Here is a 21,091-nt window from a genome sequence, read left to right as displayed (position 1 = left end):
ATCTTTGCCTTCTGAGAGGTTACCATCTATCTTAATTGCTAATTAGAATGTCCCATTCTCATTAAAACCCATACAGCTATTTGTATTATTCAAGGGTTTTATCTTATAGCTATTTGCTTTCTCTCCTGCCTCTCAGCTCAGGCCATGCCTTTTCTTTGTATCTCTGGTAACATCCAGCAGAGTGTCTTAAACAAAGTAGGTGCTCTCTAGTAGGTCACCTAAATTCAAAGTAAGATGCTCTAAAGGGCAGCTCCATATTGATGTTTTACACTCACAGATGAGCTCCTTGGAGTAGAACTACAACACCCAGGGTGAAACTTCAGGCTTTCTGAGGTACATTAATTTACTCACATCACAGGAATACCATTTATGAAATTTCTGCTCCACTGAGATAAGTGCTACCCTAATGACCTGAAAGAGTTAATGCATCTTGGAAAAGACCCAAATTGCTCTCTGGAGACAGTTTATTCAATTAAGTGGCTCCAACCCAGAATTTTCAATTAGCAGTTCAGTTACTAAAGCCTCCTTCATATTGGTTCTCTGTAATCTGTGAACGGTGACACGCCTATAAAAAAATGTTTGTTTATCATTCATTCAAAATAGACTCTTCAGGAATAACAAGTGCAGATTCAGATTCCATTAACATTTACCTTGTACCTACTGAGTGCCAGAAACTGTGTGAAGTACCTTCTCATTAGTATTTGAGGATAATATTCTGAAGATGGGGCGGATAATGGCGTTTGGAGGCACTGAGTGTATAACGCACGAGGATACAAAGACCCCCCCAAAAAAAAAAAAAAATGGCTCCTTCTTTAAGGAGTTCACAAAGATCTCCACTGAATTCATCTAAGGCTTTTCAGAATCTGGTTTCAGGCTATCGAATCACATCTTATGCTCTTCTTATGAATTATGTATATGGTAAATTCAGTAAGGTACTCACTGTTGTGAATACGTGATATTATCCTTACCTAGAATGATCTTCCCAAATGCCTAAATCCTAGCCTTCCTTCAAGGACCAGTTCAGCTCCTACAAACAGACAAAATCTTCTCTGACCAACGTATCTTAAGTTCCTACAGGAACTTAAATTCCTACAGGATCCACAGATGGTTACCTGGACTCGGTAATTAATCATATACTGCTGTTTATTTAACTTTTCCTGTATTTATCTCTTAAACTCCCAATGTGACCTGATGAGAAGGCACTCTAATATCTCCCTGTGTTACCATAATTCACATCACACTGAAACACTTTAACTAAAGTCCTTTAAAACCAAAGGAACAACTTAATATCACTCATTTCTAGACTCTGTCAACTCCTGCATCTACAAGAATGATTTTTCTATAACTAAGCAAAATTCTTCTATCTGAAGGTGATGAAATACATATACATCCCGGAGGCAAGATACTAACCTGATGAAATATACCTGTCAACTGCCTGGTTAAACAATAAATAATCCTATTTTATCGGTTTTGTTTCCAAGGAAAAAAAATTCCACATCTATAACAAAATCTGTGATTATTATACATTATTTCTACTGAAATGTTATACGCTAATTCAAAACATGGGGATTAAACTATTACATTTATCTAGTGAACTTGAGGTTAGCCTATAATTGGAAAGGTTAACCAAATTAACCGTACTATTGGTTTAAGTTTATTGAACATTCTAAAAAAGTCAAGGGTTCAAAAATGGAGAACTATTTGACTGATATTTATGGCATCAACTTTAATTCTTTTAGACTGGTTTTCCTATTTAACTTTACTTTTTCCCAAATATTTCTTTGTTTTTTTTTATCTTTTGTTTAAAAGTAATATATGCACACGAAAGTTTCAAATAACACAGAAACATGTAAAGATTCAAGTTCTCTTTAATCGTACTGTTATATGCAACATACTTTACTGATATGCCTTTATTGATACCTCATTTCATTGTTTTCTCGTCATTCCTCTGGTAATAGTCACAGTGTTCTGCACAAATACAGGACCTAAGAAACACATTATGTCCTTCCAGAGAACCCGACTCTATCAGCAAGTGAAAAAAGAAAAAGGAAAAAAAAAAAAGCCAGATTGGCAGCATATGGTCCAATAAGATCCTTTTGGCTTTCAATTATTTAGCCTCCATCTTTCATACATCACAGCACATATCAATTTGTAGACTGTACTACACCTGTCGGCTCCAACACATTTAGCTCCTCCCTTCTGCCCCTACGGTCTAAGGGCAATGTCTGAACAGCCGATGCCTAAGAGTTCAGAAAATAAGTGGCATACCTGATTCATTTCTCTCTCCCAAATCTCATCTGTTACTTTTAACTCTCAGAAAGACCACCACACCCAGCAGAGAGATGCAATAAAATGCAGCGCAGTAGTGTGGTTCGCCCGACTTCCTACAACTTGACAATGAATGCTTGTAAACATGACTTGGGAACATCAGAGGGAGGGGGAAATTGAGCCCACCCCTCCTCGGAGGAAAACCGCCACAGCTCCGCCTAACTGCCCCCGGCCCTACTCTCACTGGGTAACAAGCTCATACCGTAAAGCAAGTCATTGAAAAGAAAAAGGCAGCGTGCTATTTTAAATACCAACCATGTTAACGCGGAAGCAATACGGTACAATTCGTGTACCTCGTGTTCTCTGCTAATTGCTGAAGACATCCTGCCATGGAGGAGACAGCAACACTAGCCAGGACCTAGTCTTCTTTAAATGCCAGCTCTTAATAACAAACTCCAAAAAGGTCTTAATTGCATTTACCAGGAGCTCATGAACTTTAAGAGTTGTTAATCAGATTCCCATGTAAATGGAATGACGATTAAAGGTTAAGTACAGGTTTCTGAAATTTCAGAAGTTGAGAATATATTGCCCTTCATGGGGGAAAAAAACTATCAGCCTTGACAGGAACCAAACATCTTAATTAAACATGCAGAAGTACCATGCTTGTTTTTATGTGAAGTTCTATTTTCAAATGTCAAAGTTAATCATGCACTCGACTAAAAATGTGCACTATTCACTCTGCCAGAGAAGAAATGCCTTCGTCTTCTTTTCTGGGACAACATCTGCAGGTCTCCAACAACTTCTCCGGTGTCCCCTCAGACCCGCTACATGAGAACCTGAGAATCACGGTGAAATGCCTTCCACACAGAGATCTTAATTGCTCTCCATCCGAGGAGTAATCCAAAGCCACACGTTTTCAATCAAGTCTGCTTCATATTTATGTGGCTTGGGAGAAACGTGAGACACTTCCTCCATAAATTTGCTGCACCTGTGTCCCTGGAGTGACATGTTGACAAATGAACATGACATCTCCTCAAACTCCAATAAGAATTTATGATTCTTGGAAAGAATATATTTGATCAATTACAGTGCCATCACAGTTGAAAGCAAAACCATGTCTTTGGAGCACACTTCACAAAATCTGCGAGCGCTTGTATTCTGCGACAGGATAAATGACGGATCCCAAACCCCCGAGTCGGGTCCTCCTGCTCTAACACTCCATCTCGGATTCGCCGGCTTAAGAGGAGCGAGGCACAACGACCGCTGAGTACAATAATGACGAAGATGAACAGCTGTGTGGTGCCCTAGACGAAACAACAGAACTCAAAATCGGAAAATATTTGTAGTATAATACTTAGCTAGTAAAAATAAATAATTCTTCTTTAAGCCAGGTACCTACTTATGGAAGAGAAAGAAAGCTCTTCTGCGGCTCTACCTTCATCTGCTTTTGTCTCTCATTATACTTTTAATTCTCCCTTTCATTTCTTCTAAAAGTCTGAGCAAATTTCAGTCTTTGCGCCATACCGACTACCTACAGCACACTTTAATAGAAAAACACAGGTTCTTCGTGTTCCTGCCAGACCCACAGCTACGACTGCTGTTAGAATTCTTGCCAGTAATTGTACTATCATGATGAAACCTGGCCATGAAGCAAACCCAGGCTCTGGTGTTTTAAAGAAATCCAGAAGTGAAAAAGTAATACAATACAATGATCAGCTAATTTGAGGTGAAGAGAGAGGAAGCAGGGAAGAATTTTTAAATGGTTCTTTTTGGGAAACGCTTCTGCTAGACTATGAGGTCCTTTGAGTCACGGCTGTGCTTCCCGAGGACTGGCATGACGGTGGCATCGACCAACTTTAAACTACAAGGGACTCCCTTTTCCTCAGGGCAGAGTCTGAATTTTACATTGGATTCAATCCACCAACTAGTCCGCAAGGCCTTTTTTTTTTTAATGTTTATTTTAAGAGGCTGCACAAGCACGCACACCCACACAAGGGGGGGGGAGAGGGGGAGAGGGGGAGAGGGAGAGGGGGAGGGGGAGGGGGGGAGAGGGGGAGGGGGAGAGGGGGAGGGGGAGAGGGGGAGGGGGAGAGGGGGAGGGGGAGAGGGGAGGGGGGGGAGAGGGGGAGGGGGAGGGAGAGGGAGAGGGAGAGGGGAGGGGAGAGGGAGAGAGGGAGGGGAGGAGAGAGGGAGGGGAGAGGGAGAGAGAGAGGGAGAGAGGGAGGGGAGAGGGAGAGAGAGGGAGAGAAGGAGAGAGGGAGGGGAGAGGGAGAGAGGGAGGGGAGAGGGAGAGAGGGAGGGGAGAGGGAGAGAGGAGAGAGGGAGAGGGAGAGAGGGAGGGGAGAGGGAGAGAGGGAGGGGAGAGGGAGGGGAGAGGGAGAGAGAGGGAGGGGAGAGGGAGAGAGGGAGGGGAGAGGGAGAGAGGGGGAGGGGAGAGGGAGAGAGAGGGAGAGAGAGGGAGGGGAGAGGGAGAGGGAGAGAGGGAGGGGAGAGGGAGAGAGGGGGAGGGGAGAGGGAGAGAGAGGGAGAGAGAGGGAGGGGAGAGGGAGAGAGAGGGAGGGGAGAGGGAGAGAGAGGGAGGGGAGAGGGAGAGAGAGGGAGGGGAGAGGGAGAGAGAGGGAGGGGAGAGGGAGAGAGAGGGAGGGGAGAGGGAGAGAGAGGGAGGGGAGAGGGAGAGAGAGGGAGGGGAGAGGGAGAGAGAGGGAGGGGAGAGGGAGAGAGAGGGAGGGGAGAGGGAGAGAGAGGGAGGGGAGAGGGAGAGAGAGGGAGGGGAGAGGGAGGGAGGGGAGAGGGAGAGGGAGGGAGGGGGGAGAGAGGGAGAGAGGGAGAGAGGGAGAGAGGGGGAGAGAGAGAGAGAGAGAGAGAGAGAGAGAGAGAGAAAATCCCAAGCAGGCTCCATGCTGTCAGCAAGGAGCCCAAAACAGGGCTCTATCCCACAAACTATGAGATCATGACCTGAGCCGAAATCAAGAGTCGGACACTTAACTGACTGGGCCACCCAGGTGCCCCAAGGCTTTTAATAAGCAATCTGATTGAGAAAATCACCGCACTCGATACAGTCAACTCTAAGCTACTGGAAGATGGATGGATGAGAAAGCACATTTGCTTCTTGCTAGTGCCCCTTTGTGACCAACGGCACGCAGCAAGGCAGCCGACCAGGAGTTAGGAGACTAGGAAACAGCACTTCCTTCTATGAGACAGAATTTCTCAGCAGAAAAATGTTCCATTCTCCTTTGTATTTCCCCAAAGAAGCTTATTATTGTGTGTTTGTTTGTGGATGCAGGTAGGTGTGTACGTGCAATTAATGCCAACTGAATAAGCGGTTTTTATGCGGATGAAACCCATAAGCTTGGCCTCACTAGGACCCTGCCCTCCTAAAGTACCCAGCAAGATAATCAGGGCAGGGCTTCATTAAAGACAGAAGACAAGATTCTTGGGAAGCGGTCTTTAAAAACAACCTCTTACCAATCATTACCATCACAACAGCCACCACAGGCTTCTAATGAGACTGGCCTAGCCAGTGTCTCACAAAATGAAACCACCTCATTCTAGTATCTGTGCCTCTCTATTCATAGAGTTTTACTGATTTGAAAAGTTAGTAACTTGAAAAACTGGCTCATTTCCTTCTGCTTACAAATGCAACCACCTTTCAAGACCCAGCACAAATATCAGCTTGACACTAACGTTTCTGTTCATTTTTCAAGCATTTATTGAGTGTAAGGCAGCGTGTTGGATACAAAGGCACAGGAGACAGTGGACGCCCCGAAGGAGCTCTAAGGGCTGGTCAATGGCCTTCCATTCCTTTGAACCACAGCATTTAGCTTCTCGGCTAGCTTAAACAAATAATGCTGCAAACAAAATTAACCTTAAATCTATTACAAACATCACACCCAAAGTATACACGCGAAGGTAGCGCCAGAACAGACTTTTCAGCTACTGACTCAGCTCCCATCTCTACTCTCCATGCTGTCTGGCTTGTTTCGGTAATTTCCTTTGTTAGTTTAAACAGTAATTGTAAGCACCTTCTATATGGTAGGCATTACCCTAAGTACCTTAATTTGTCACCTAGCTGCTATGTGGGATGAACCAGTCCCCAAATCACCTATCATGCCCTTTATCCCAGGCTCCGTGTTAACCGATTCCATACTGGTGACACCTGCAACCCAAAAGAAAGCTCTGGGAGCCTGGGAAGGCACATCTGCCATCAGGTACAAGAGGAGTATCTGCACCATTCAGAGCAGCTTGTGGAGCTCAATCCATGATGTCTCCTGAGTTTTCTCACACACGAGACATTGATTAGATAGCCTCGAATCTAGTTTTCTGCAGCCCCATCCGAAGTTTCTCCTGAAGCGTTCCTAAAGAACACTCCTGAAGGCGTTCAATTATATGATCACGTCAATGTAAATTATGATGGTGTGCTTCATAAAAGCAACAGAGCTTATCATTCCTGATAAGGATGTACTTTCACGCAGCGAAGATAAAATAATTAGTGCCTGTTTTGTTGGCCGTGATACAGCTATTCTTTCTTCTGGACCCACGATGCCATTTCTAGCCACACGATGACCCCTGAGAATCTGACGACCCATATGAATACAGGGATTCTAGGATTCAGTTACAGCAACCTGCAAGCAGGAATTAGATTTGTTAATGACAACATATAGATAGGCTGGGATACGGTTGCTTTCATTTCCTTCGCATTTACTTTCGACAGGAAAACACGTATTTACCTTTAAATAATAGCTTCCATGGATAAAGGAGAATACACCTAGATTGAATGCAGAACGTAGCATAGCAACCAAAGACATTTGGGTTTAGTGCAACGTGAGGGAAACAGACTGCTAATGTAATTAATTTCTTGTATGTTCTCAAAGAGTGAAGCTATCACAATCAATAATTCTTAAATTAATAAGTAACATAGTTAAATAATATAAATTTATGACTTGGGAGACGGCAGATGGGGGAGTAGCTAGCTGAACTGCTTATGTTTCATGGAATTCCGTTTCTTTTACTGCTTGAAACACCGCTAGGACCACAGACAGATCATTCCATTTTTAAGTTAAAATAGGAGGAAGTTCAAACCCATAAATCTATAGAATGCCAATTAGGCATATGACACATGTGCTTTTCAATCAGCACTTTTCCATCCAATCAGCAGCTCAGCCTTCTCCATTGATACAGTTCCATATATATATATATATGAAAAGTTTCAGACTCATCAACTCTGAAACAGCTCTCAAAGAAACCTAGGCTTCTCATAATAGAAAGGTTCGACAGGTAACAACTTTAGAAAATAAAGACTATTATTTTTTTCTCATGTGTCAGTCATGATACTTTAACTTAAAAAAAAAAAAAATCAACGGAGTCTAGCTGGTGGTATTCTTGAGGTCTGTCACAGATGGGTTGAAAGTTGGCAAGATAATCATTCTATTAAATAATAATCATATACTGCCACCTTAGAAATATCTATTTCTAGCAGAGAAAAAGTTGTGTGCTGTAACCTTCAGCCTAACGATGAACCAAAGCAAATCTTCTTAAGAATGAAGGCAGTGCTGGAGAAATTATTAAAATATAATACAAAACATATAAGCAGAGCTATCCTCATATGGCAAAAATTTCCTTCTAGAAATGAATTTTAAAAAGTCTCCTAATCTATTAGAAACTGAATATTTAGAATGTTTTCAGTCCAGTTATGTGTGAATAGGGATAAAAATGTAATAGCAGCCTGTCTCTAGTTTTCCTTAAGACTGACATTTAAAAGCGGCCTGAACCACACAATTTAGAACTTAATCATATATTGTCTTGAAATGTCAGTGCTGTTAAAAATAATATTAGTTTGATCTCTACTAGGAAGCAATCCAAGAACAAGTACCATCTTATACTTTTTCTTTATCTCCTGCATTATATAGAGGTGCTCAATTCCAATGACATGAATAAAGCACTTTTTATATAAAAAGAGTATCATCCTGGTTTCAAAGTAAAGTTGTGCATTTAACATCGAACGCGTAACTCTTAACCACGTGTGAGTTACATATTACAAAGAAAACTTTCTAAAGCACGAAATACTCTGTTTGCTAAAACAGCTAATTAACCAAAAGGATATTTTAGCAGAGAATATTCAATATACATTTGAGAAGGTTACTAACATATATTTATGATTAATTTTCCTCAGAAAATCCTGTTAAAATAGACACAACAGGGGGGGAAAAAAAACGAGATTCTCTGGATGCTTTTCCTAAGTTGCCCAAAAGTTAATCACTAATTTCAGAGAAATGACTTTTTAAGGAAGGGAAAATATAATGTTTGATATGTTCAATACAGACTTTTAACTTTAAAAGGATTAAAAATCTGTATGGTATTATCTAAGAGCAAATGCAAGAGGAAAGGTGAAGATTTTATTTGAGAATACCTTGAGAGCAAAAGAAAACAAATGCAATCTCCCATAGAAGGAAGCATTAGTATTCCATGCTATCAATTATCACCAAGAATTTTCAGTATGGAACTTTCTACCACATTCCACAGAAATCTGGTCAACCAATGTTATTAGAACCACTGCTCTTTCTCTAAAATAAATAAAACTTAAACACACATGCACATACATATATATATAAATAGAAAATCACTGAGCCTTATTGTAGGAAGAAGAAATATATATCTGCTTTCATATAAGATGATTTCTATAACCCCTCTGTATTATTTATAATTCACAGTGACTTTTATATTCTTACAGCCTACTACAGATTTTCTTAGTGATTTATATTAGGCTCTTCTATTAGGCTCAAATCATTGACCTCCTTAGTGGTTTTATATTAGGCTTTTGTATTAGGCCCTATTTATGGTTTATTCTCCTCCCCAAAAAGGTAACAATCCATCCCATGTATGTGTGTCACGATAAACTTAGAGAATGATGGGGGGGGGGGGACACATGTGGACTTTACATAATGGAGACTTTACATAAAGGAGACTGATGAACAGCGGGTGATGCCATTATAAGGTACTTTTCGCACGGAAGAAAAATACATATAACTAAAGAACTCAACTAACCTCACAAGACAGAATTTTAAATGGACAGATATTTCAAATGTCCCTATACTGCTCATTTGCTCAGAGCAAACACAAAGGCTAGTAGTTCACACGTGTAACATTTTGTTGGCTCTTCTGTCATTATTGCTAAGAACATGTTTCCACAGTGTACATTTGTTAGGCTGTCAGCCGCTGTCAATAGCCCATGATGGTGGAGAATCAAAACCGTCTAGTCAAAAATAACTTTTAGAAGGAAAAACACTATTGTCTACGCTCGTGCGCGTTAGCTATTCTGGACATGGGAGACAGGCGGAGAGCTGAAGGTTGGGCGGGTACGGAGGTGGCGGTGGCCGTTGAAGCGGTCAACGTGACCCCTGACACTACTTCCCGCTCCACGCCTGTGCTGCGGTACCGTTCTGCCTCTTGGGTCACCAGCTTTCTCCTCAGACACGACGTTTACCTCCTCTCATCACTGTATGTGACACTTCCCTCTATTTCTTCGATTCCAGGGTACACGCTTTCTCACATCTTAACGTACTAAAATAGTTGTAACATCTCTAAAAGGAATTATCAACAGTTGTCTTGTACGACAAATGTACACATTTAGGTACCTTTCCTTTTTCTTCCTAATCTTATATTTCTTAGTATCTTAGAGTTAAGAATAAGAATAGTAAAGCCTATTCCTAATTGAAGCTTTATTCCTCTTCCCTCCTTTCTGCTTTTCTCCCACCATCACCACCCCCCCCCCTTTTTGTCTTTTGTCTTTTTTTCATATACTTGTTTCACAGGGAAAGCTGGTTTGTTCAACAAATCAAATGCGTTGGACTAATTATCAAACCCTCACCCTTCTCAGGAGAAAGACTTAAAAGCGTCACAGCATTGTGAATATAATTAACACTATCGAATCATACACTTTAAAATGGCTAACATGGTACATTTTATGTTATGTGTCTTTTAACAATTACAATTTAAAAAAGAAAAAACAGCAAAAGCAAGCAAGGCACGAGGTCTCTCTGGAGTCATCCCGTTATATAGCTACACCTTCTCGACTCAAAATCATTGACCTCTTTCCATCGCGTCAATTAGCTGTGGGCTAAGCAGATCAACCCCCCTGACACGCAGTTAACTGGCCTCCTGCTGGAGACCCTACTGAAGATACATCAGAATTGGGGTTTCATTTCATGCTTAGCAAGGCAGTTTACTGATGGGCGGCCACCATCTAACCCCTCAATAAATGCCTGTAACTCTTTCTCTGACTCACGCCTTTTAAATAAAATATGCCTGGGGATGAGGACGAATATACAAAGAGAAAAAAAAAATTTCAATTCTATGAGTCTATCAAATGAAGAAAGGGAAAATCATCTGGTCAAGAACACAAGAAAGAAAATGTATTAAGTAAAATGTTAGCAAATTACCTGAGTTAATAAATATTTGTATTAATCTGTCTTGAATATATACTTTTAAAATCCCATTGAAGCTAACAAAAATGAGATAAAAAGAGGATCTTGACCTAAGCTGCAAGTCAATACAAAATCTTTGAGCAGAAATGAGAAACAACCATCAGTCTTTCAAGTCAAAATGTCAAGACGGTATTGGACCATAGTTCCCCGCAGTCTCATCCATAAGTGCAAGACAAAGAAACAACCCACCATGCTCAGACTCTGACCCACACACAACTCCTGTCAAAATCTTTAAAAACCTTGCACTAAATAGAAGGCTGATGGAATGGGGTTAAACCTATACCTTTCTGGTTCACATTTAATGCTGCACCACTGGAAGCAAAGCCAGTCCGCTTGCCTGGATGAGATGCAAAAAGCCTTCCCTACTCTTCCACTGTCCATACTCTCCAAATGAAACAAAACTGAGCCACATTCACGGGAGCACTTCTTGTACTATGTCCATTAGAAACAGCACTTCACAGGAAACAATCTGCAAGTGGGAGAGTCCTAGCAATGAGGCTCTGACAAATAGAATCCTCTTATGTAAAAGACTGTAGATAAGAACAAAAATAATCATGGAAAGTGCATTTGTATATTTTAATATGTCACCTTTTCTCTATGTATCAGGAAGTCAAGAGGAAATGAAGGTTGAAGATTCTATCTCAAGGAAACAGATTTGCATTATATGAAAACTAGGAACTGGGCTTGGCAGATATACACGTGACACTGAGTTTTAGCAGCAAAAACCCAGAAAATGATTTCCCGAGCACCCAAACATTTAAATAATAAGCTGAATAGCAGTCTTCATATTCTAACAGTCGGCAAACACGAAGTCTCAGATTTCCTCTCATTTGAGAATGAGTAAACAGAAAAAAGAAAAAGTAAGCAAGAGAAATTTCGGTAAACGAGAAACGAGAAAACGTCAATAAATGCTGGCATCTTCAGGAGCGTACAAGGACACACGGCCTCTTGTAACAATAAAAGGAATCTGTGAAGAGAAAACAGGCTGAAAGGAAAAGACACCAGGATAAGATAAAAAACGGACAATGGAAAGACACGAAGAATTGCAAGGAAAATAGAAATGCTCTAACAAAAGAGAAGCCTACAATAAGAGCAATAGGTTAATAATTTATATTCCATAAAGTAAAATCAGAGGTGAGACACACAAATTTGAGAAGTACTCCCAAATGTAGATGGGAAAAAACAACAAAGATTGAGAACAGGTGATAGCCATCAAGACTGGAGAATATGGATTCAATCCAAGATGATAGAAACAAGACTTTTTTAAAAAGATGTGCATGTACACACACACACACACACACAAACACACACCATTTAGCAGATTTCCTTGCATTGGGGGAAAAATATGTGTAAGACAAAGGAATCTACCACGTTTTCGGGAGTGGGAGGGGGGAGAGTGACAATGAATTGACCCTTATCTAGTTAGATCTCATTTGTGATGTAAAATTAAAACAAACAGGCAGAATAAAGAACTTCTAGGGATGCCTCAGTGGCTCAGTCCCTTACGCACCTGACTTCAGCTCAGGTCATGATTTCGTGGTTCATGAGTTCAAGCCCCGTGTTGGGTGGGCTCTGTGCTGACAGCTGGGAGCCTGGAGCCCGCTTCGGATTCAGGGTCTCCCTCTCTCTGCCCCTCCCTGCTCATGCTCTCTCTCTCTGTCTCCCTCTCAAAACTAAACCAAAATTTTAAAAAAAAAAAAAAAAAAAAACCTTCTAAAAACAAAAATAAAATGAGGATAGCTCTATACTTTCTCCAACACTGTATGATAGAAGACTATGGAACACAGTCCACGGGTTTTTAAGAGAAAAGAGAGTGTCCCCTAAAAATTACCCTCACATTTAAAAAACATAAACTTGAGAGACTTCAAAAAATAAGGAACCAGTAGTTCTTGGGAGTACATTGGTTTCTTAGGGCTGTGCTAACAGATTAGCACTAACAGGACGTCTCAAAACAACAAAAACTGTTCTCACATTTCTAGAGAAATCAAGTACGAAATCAAGGTGTTGGCAGGACCACAGCTCTCTGAAGGCTCTAGGAGAGGACACTACCTCGCCACCTCCTAGTTTCTGGTGGTGGCTTGGAGACCCATTACTTCAACCTCTGCCTCCAACATCACATGGCATCCTGTCTTTTTGCTCTGTATCCAAATTTTCCTCTTATAAGGACATAAATCTTTAGGTTAAAGCCCACCCTAATACCGTATGATTTCATTTTAACCAGATCATATATGCAAAGACCTTATTTCCAAATAAGGTCACATTTATTATCCTATCTTCTTATCTTATGAACTTATCTTCTGGGGGTACACAATTCTATCTACAATGTCATGGTGGGGGGGGTGTTGGGGAGGTGTTCAGATACTCTAGGCTACCAAAGATGAGTAGAAATTGGGACTGAAAACATAAGGAAGTCATGACACAAAGGGCTGGTGAGCTTTCCCAGCCCCAACATTAGTAACATGCCTGGGCTGGTGTAATGGAGGGCGCTGAGCAGTGTGGGCAGAAAACACTCCCCTGATAGGCACCTTTCCTCTTCCGCCCTTTACTGAGAATCACTTATTTTGACTCACAGTCAAAATATCTTAATCAGACACTTGAAACAATAGCAGTGTTATTCTACCACTAATAGTGGCTCAACTATTTTAAACACATTTGGGACAATATTCCAGGAGAAGCACTAAAATAGTAAGTGTATTGTTCTCTCTAAAAGAGAATAGCTACCTAGAGCAACATAATAGCTCCCCTTTTTTTGGCCTAGAAACTCGAGAAATAACTTCACATATTTCAAACTCATACTGAATTACTTGAATCATTAGGTTTCTTTAATGAACTCCTCTCTCATCTAGGTCCTATGACTACAACTGTATTATACATACTTAAAAATAATTACGATATGACCTCAACTATGCTTTCAAAAATATTAAAAGTAAATAAACCTAAGTCAAAGTTAAAATTATCCCCAGGATATAGAATTCTGTGTGATTTTTAAATTATATACTTTACATATATTCTCTGCTTTCTAAACATGTCTTTACTGAACATACAACTACATTTATAAACAGAGTAAAATGGCTTATTTAAATAAGTGCATAGAATTTTACATTCCCAATACGACGCTGATTTTATGATTTTTAATGAAGTAAAAATTTGGAGAAGGAAATTCACTGATATATAAACAACAGTTATTTCTAGGTGCGGGGAACATGGAAAACTTAACTTTCTTCCATTTCTGTATTTCTGAAATTTTCTATAATGAGCAGGCCTTATTCTTGTAATAGGAAATAATAATATAAGAAGAAAATGGGGAGGGGGACTTCCCTGGAAGACTCTGCAGGAAGAGCAGACTGAACCCATCGTCCTTTCCCATCTGTAAGATCTATGCACACTAGTTGGGGGAAAAGCAACAAGAAAACTCTGACTGCCAAAAACACTATATAACAGCAAGGAATCAACATTGATGTGTTCATGCCTCAATATGCTTTAGAAAATGATGTATCTTCTAGAACATAATCATAGAGAGCCAAATGCATCTGAATATAAAAAATGATGAAATGCTTACTTGACACGGCCAGACTCACTTAAAAATGGGAACAGAAGCTGTCAAAGTAAACCCAAAACTCTTTTTCCCCTTTAGTTCTTGATTCGTGATTAAAAATCCAACAGTAAACCTGTCAAAATGTTCCTGGGACTGCAAAGAGCTAAATAAAATTTATGTAAATGTAACTGCAGCCTCAGGAGGACAGGTGGAAAGTGTGAGAAACATGCAACTTTAGAAAGTTAACATAGTAAACTGAGGCTGAGTTCTAGGCCGATTCTCACTGCCAGAACTTGAGTTTTTCCACTTTACAGTTTATCACTCCACATTCTCAAAATAGTCCCAAATCAAGAATATCATCACTGTTCATCTGGGAAAAAGGAGAAGTGGTCCTTATTCCTCTCAGTTTCTATGGGGTTCAGATATCTAATCCATGGCTTCCAAAATTATCTGCGAGGCTGGATCAGTTTTGATACTATTAAAAAAACACAAAAAGTAAAACTTAAAAAACACTAAGGTAAAAATCAAAGCTCCCAATTCATTTTTATTATTCAGACTTATAAAAGTACTTTGTGCAATCACCTAGAGTTTCTAAATGCATAATCTCATTTCCAAGCTTCTTTTGTCAAGAATAGGTGACTGAGCAAAATGACCCTGGTCTAGAACCATGCCTTGAGTATCACTAGTCTGGGCAAGCTAGAAGCAGGTATGTTCTCACCAGGTAACAGTGAGCAAACTAGAGAAAAAGCCACCTGCATTTTACAGATAAATCTGCATTAAAAGCTGGGAGCAACCATTCAAACTACCATCAAATCACCAGAGAGAACTTTCCAGCACAAAGACAATAGCTTATCTCTCAATCCTAAAAACTGGACAATGTGCCCTTTTAAAAAAGTTTTGTTTTTTTTTTTAGTTTTTATTTACTATGAGAGCAGAAGAAAGAGCTCGAGAGGGGTAAGGGCAGAGAGAGACAGAAGAGAGAATCCCAAACTGGCTTTGCGCTGTAAGCACAGAGCCCGCTGAGGGGCTCGAACCCACAAACTGTGAGATTGTGACCTGAATGGAAATCAAGAGGTGGCTACTTAACCAACTGAGCCACCCAGGCGGCCCTAAATAAGAAATGGAAAGTTTTATTGCCAGTTTTTGGTTGTCATCTTATTGGGCTGGAGGGAAGAAAAGGTTGGCCGAGCTTCACTGGCCTCATGGCAGAGAGAATGCTGATGCCAGAGAACGAAAATGTAACGCCTTCACACTCACAACCGGAGAAGGAAAGCAGTCACGGTAAGAGGAGGGGCTCTGCGTGAGATTCTACTGGCAAAGAAAAGAGACGACTTCCTTACCAGTGTCATTAGAAAGGAATTACCAGGGGAGTATAAAAAATGCGTTATCAGAGCACCTGGGTAGCTCAGTTGGTTAAGTATCTGACTCCCGGTTTCAGCTCAGGTCATGATCTCACGGTTTCAGGAGTTTGAGCCCCACATTGGCTCTGCGCTGACACTGTGGAGTCTGCTTGGGATATTCTCTCTCTCTCTCTCTCTCTCTCTCTCTGCCCCTCCCCTACTCAAGCTCTCTCTCAAAATAAATAAATTAAAAAAAATTAAAAATACATATGTTATCACCACCCACACCTCTAGAGCAGGGCCTGGGTATAAATAAGGTTGGCTTGGGGCACCTGGGTGGCTCAGTCAGTTAAGCATCTGACTTCAGCTCAGGTCATGATCTCATAGTTCATGAGTCGGAGCCCCACACTGGGCTCTGTGCTGACAGCTCAGAGCCTGGAGCCTGCTTTGGATTCTGTGTCTCCCTCTCTCTCTGCTCCTCCTTCACTCATGCTCTGTCTCTCAAAAATAAATAAATGTTTAAAAAAAAAAAACTTTAAAAATAAATAAATAAAATAAAATAGGTTGGTTTAACTCCCCAGGATAATTCTAATATACAGTCCAGGCTGAGAACCACTGAGGACTGACGTAACGAAAAAGAACCCCAGCACAGAAATTAAGCCTCGGTTTCTAAGACTTGCCCTAACAATGTTCAGTTGTGTTGCTCTGTACAAGTTGCTTGAGAGTCCAAAGCCTTACTCTACACAATAGCAAGGGAATGAGTACATATAACACTCTCGTACCTCATAGGGGATTCAGAACCTCAGATGTGTGTTAACCGTAGAGCACTCTACACGTGTTCCAGCAATCCTTTTCAAATACAATATTTACTAAGAGAGAGATTTCAGGGACTCTTAATAAATCTGAAGATCAGAAACCTATGACTGCATATGCACACTTGAGTAGATTCTATAATGAGTTTAGGAAAATTTCAATTTGTCAGAATGTAAGCTGAAAACTTTGAGAAATGCTGTCCTTTAGAATCAAATATATGGTAGGAGGAACTTGGCAATCAGTACACATATGATTCAGAAACACACAAAAAAATACATGCACACAGGAAATCATATTCATGTCTCCAAAGATGTGTCTAATTTGTAAAAATCTATTCTATTTAAAATAAGATGTTTTAGGGGCACCTGGGTGGCTCAGTTGGTTGAGCACCCAACTCTTGATTTCAGCTCAGGTCACGATCTCAGGATCGTGGGATTGAGCCCCACGTTGGGCTCTGTGCTGAGCGTGGGCGCTGCTTAAGATTCTCTTTCTCCCTCTGCCCCTCCCTCACACACGTGCACTATAAATAAATAAATAAATAAATAAATAAATAAATAAAAATGTTTATGTGCAGTTCATCCCTAAGCACACAGACATGATTTTAAAAAGCCTCTAAAAAGTGTGAGTTTGAGATATCATCTAGTCCTGTGACTTTAAAATACAATCTATCTGCTGAAACCTCTCAATCTATCAGCCCAGACCTCTCTTATGAGTACCCGGAAGCATAACCCACCTGCCAGCTCCATATCTCACGTCTCACAGACACTACAAACTTAAAATGGCCCAACAAAACCCCAATTCTCATCTCCCTTTCCCTGATCTTAATGTGGCTCTTTCTCATCATTCAGGACTAAAATGTCATCTCTTCAACCAGAGCTTGCTGACCATCCGAGCCTGAAGAAGACACCTCCAGAACAAACCACACCCTGAAGTGGTGTTCCTTTATCTTATCTTTCTCATAAGAATTCATCAGGAAGGAAATTAGTGCGTGTGTGTGCGCACACGAGCGCATGTGTGTGCATGGATGGATGGATGAGTTTATTGTCTCCATCTCCAGGATTCTGTTGTTCATTGCTGTAGCCATGGTATGTAAAACAGTACCTGGTACAGAGTCAGTCCGCAATAAATATTACTCTCCAACTAACTATGTGTCCCAATAGAGGCATTTTGAAGAAGGGAAATTCAAGAAGATGACTAGAAAAGGAATAAACTACCCACAAATGGTCAGGCTCTTTTAAAGATTTCCTCCTTTTCATCCCTGATACTCCATGTACACGTATAAAGACATTCACTCTGATGCAGAAAAGTCCTCCAAGCTCTACGTGGTATTTTATGCTTTGACCCCTCCATTTCTGGTCTCCTGGGTCCATTATACTAACTCTCACCCAGAATCTCCCTTGCCCCTTTGAACTAAAAATTCCTTTGGCTACCAGCTTGACTCTATAATTTGGCTTTTCCTGAAGACAACACTCAGATCGAACCCTTGGCCAACCGCAGTCAGTGAGTGAACTTACACTCTACTCTGATGCAGACCTGGTTCTCAGCACACCTTCTTGACTAGGATACCAGTAGACTCAGGTCTCCTGGGAACAAAAGAACAGGAAGTGATCGTAACTCCCTGAACCACACAGTTCCTGGGTCTGTCATTTGTCCTTGGCCCTGGCACAATGGTCAAAATAAAGGAAATACTCCATCACAAGCTTCCTTGATCTGGGCACCATCTTCTTGCCACAAACACTTCTTGTACAGTTTGAGCTTTCCGTGCACAGAGGATAACACCTCACTTAGCTACCACTTTGCACTTTGAGGAGCCACTTTCCAGCTGACCTTTCTGGGCATATAACTTTGAGAGATAAGGATGAAGCCCCAGGGCCCACGGTAGCAGGCTTGGTTCTGGCCCCTCAGTGCAGCCAGGAAGATGGGGGGATTCTTCCTGAGGGCCACTCATCCCACCCACTGAGACCCCTAAGGGGCAAGCCAACAGGCAGGAAACTGAATCTGTAGGGCAGCAGAGACAAACACTCACCCAGTGTATCTGCTGGATTCTGCACCCTTAACCAAAGGAAGGGTCACTGAAAAGTTTATGATGTTTGTGTTTCCACCACCAGAAGCAAGTGACAAGACTCAGGTGCAACTATTACGCACTTCACAGACCGAGTCCTGACGTATCCAAGCTTACCCAGCTGCTCTTTGGTCAAGAAAGTGGAGCTGAGCCCGCACTTGGTACACCACACGAGAGTTTACCAAGCGGCAGGTGTGCTAGTGTTCCACTTTCCCCTCGGGGTGGGCCTCTCCTGCTAGAATTTCCTGCAAACCCATCCTCCTGCATCCACCACTACTTGCATTTCCTACACCAGGTCCAGCCTGGACAAACACACACAACCTCTGGAAGATTGTCTGAGGACAAAAGCTGAGGCACCACCTCAACAAGGAAATGAATGGCCTTCCAACTAACTCAATGCCTCCATCCACATCAACTACGGCATCTCGCTCCACCACCTGCCCGGACCCCCCAGCCCCACAGACACGCACTTTCTACTACAGATACGTTACCATTACGCTCCTCTCTGATCAATGGTGTTTGCCCTTATCTTTACCCTGGTCAACCTTATCACCCTTCCTTCCAAGCTTTTGATTGGACGGCCATCATCTCAAACTCGAATGGGTTTAAAACCATTCATCTTCTCTTTATTACAAATAGTCCTGCCATTCTCCTAGTTACACAAAGCTTGGTCAGCTTTGATTTATTCCTTTCCCCAATAACCAGCCAATCTTCAAGTCCCTCAAATGTTTTCTCCTTGTGGTCAAAGTCAATGTACTCCCACCCCTCCATATGTCTGTTCATTCACTAACCCTTCCATCATAAACCCTTCCTTATCTATGAGGCTCTCTCCTTTAGCTTTATAAACAGGCTCAAATCCCATCATGTTCAAGCTCTCCGGTGTCCCTCCCCCAGCCCCACTACACTGAGGACTCCCTCCTACTTCCATAGTGCTTCAGCTCTGCTCCAACACTTAGCACATCCTGTTATCACAATTTATATGACTGACTGCCTACTGGTGAGTGCTCTTGAAAAGCAGAGGTTCCAGCTTTTCCAACTTTAAATCTCCACAGTATAATCAATTTCAATAAATGTTTACTAAGTGAATAAATTCTCCCTATAAATCTTCTCTAATAACTACCCATTTCTATTCTCACTGTCCTTACAGAGGGGTCTTTTGAATCGGCCTTGAGTCTCGTCCCCTCCAGTTTATCATGAAAACCACATCCTTTCTAAGACAATAATTTCATCATATCAATTCCAGAGTTTAAAAAAAAAACATACATAGTGCACACACACACACAAAAAAAAAAAACACAACAGAAATCCTCCAATGGTTTCCCACTCCTGATGTCAGGAGTCGTGGGCAGGCTGATCATCACTAGTAACAGATCTGGGCAGAATTTTGAAGGTGGTTCGTAAGAACTCAGCCGGCAGAGCTGCTCTCTGCTCTGCTCTGCTCCGGGCTCTCATCTCAGGAATATCCATTAGTACTGTGTTTGCTCACATGCACACACGTGTCCAGACCTACACAAAGGCTCGGAGGTTTTGGTCAGAATTAGCCCCCCTGTACCATTCACAAGCCCGATCCCTTAGAGGACGGGTTAGAGCTTTACAGGGAATGATAAATGTCTCTTTAAGATGTTAGAAACTCTTGCTCCATAAAATATAAACTGAACGTCTTTAGCTGGGATTTCTAGGTGCTCTATGACTCAGCCTCAGCCTACCTGGACAGGGTTCTCACTCATACATGTCTCCCACGTACAGCCTCCCTCCCAACTCATGCAGTACAGTCCCCCCACTGACACACTCCTTGCCCTCTCCCACCTCTACCTGTGCGGGCACTGCTCCCCCAGACCTCACTTGCTTATTCCTCTGCCACACCGCTTCCATCTTGATGCATTTCCCAACAACTCCGTAATTTCTCCTTTCCTTCAACTCCCCTGGTACTTGGAGTCCATATCACTGGTTTGGCACTTACCACTATAGCTGTTGAAGTTACAACTTCTGAAATAGAAGATTTCAACCAAAATGTCCCAGTAGTACTAAAATACCTCGAGTCAAATCATGAACATTGATGCCCAAATGTAGCATAAGAAGTTAATTCTAAGGCTAAAAATGCCTGAAAGGGAGAGGGAATTGAATGGGCAGCCAGGGGTAGAGATAAAGGTAGGAAGAATAACAAAGTGAGAGCCTTCATAAAAGTACAGAGTTGATTCTGGTACTTTCCTCTGCATCCCTTAATATATCACTCAGAACAGTAAGACTCAGTAAAAAGCAGGAAGAGAAATGAGACAGCCCTTGTAGTTTTCAGAAACTACAATTTTTTTTTTAAGTTTAAAAGGTAGTTGATATTACCTATGCAAGACTCTGGCTTGGGAAGAGTTAAAGTGTGGGGGTGCGGGGGGTGGGGGGTGGGAGAGGGTTGCCAGCAAGTGATTATTCAATTGAACCACTAAACTTGTTTTTTAAAAATGCTTTTAAATGAACACATTTAATTAAAAGGAAAAAAATAAATAAAGAGGTTGTAACTCATGAGAAGCATTGTGCTAACTTGAGTTTGGTTTCTTTGAGCTGTCTGAACTGAGTGATAGATGTAAGAGTTACCCACTGA

At 41.4% G+C, this 21,091-nt stretch overlaps 1 protein-coding gene across 5 annotated transcripts in view; it reads right to left on the bottom strand.

The window, feature by feature from the left end:
• Window positions 1–21,091, bottom strand: part of EXOC4 (exocyst complex component 4) — a 750,505-nt gene that overhangs the window by 565,840 nt on the left and 163,574 nt on the right. The window lies entirely within an intron of this gene.

The sequence above is a fragment of the Panthera leo genome, chromosome A2 (genome assembly GCF_018350215.1).
Source record: "Panthera leo isolate Ple1 chromosome A2, P.leo_Ple1_pat1.1, whole genome shotgun sequence".
Taxonomy (NCBI): domain Eukaryota; kingdom Metazoa; phylum Chordata; class Mammalia; order Carnivora; family Felidae; genus Panthera; species Panthera leo.
This window is presented reverse-complemented; position numbering and strand designations above follow the sequence as displayed.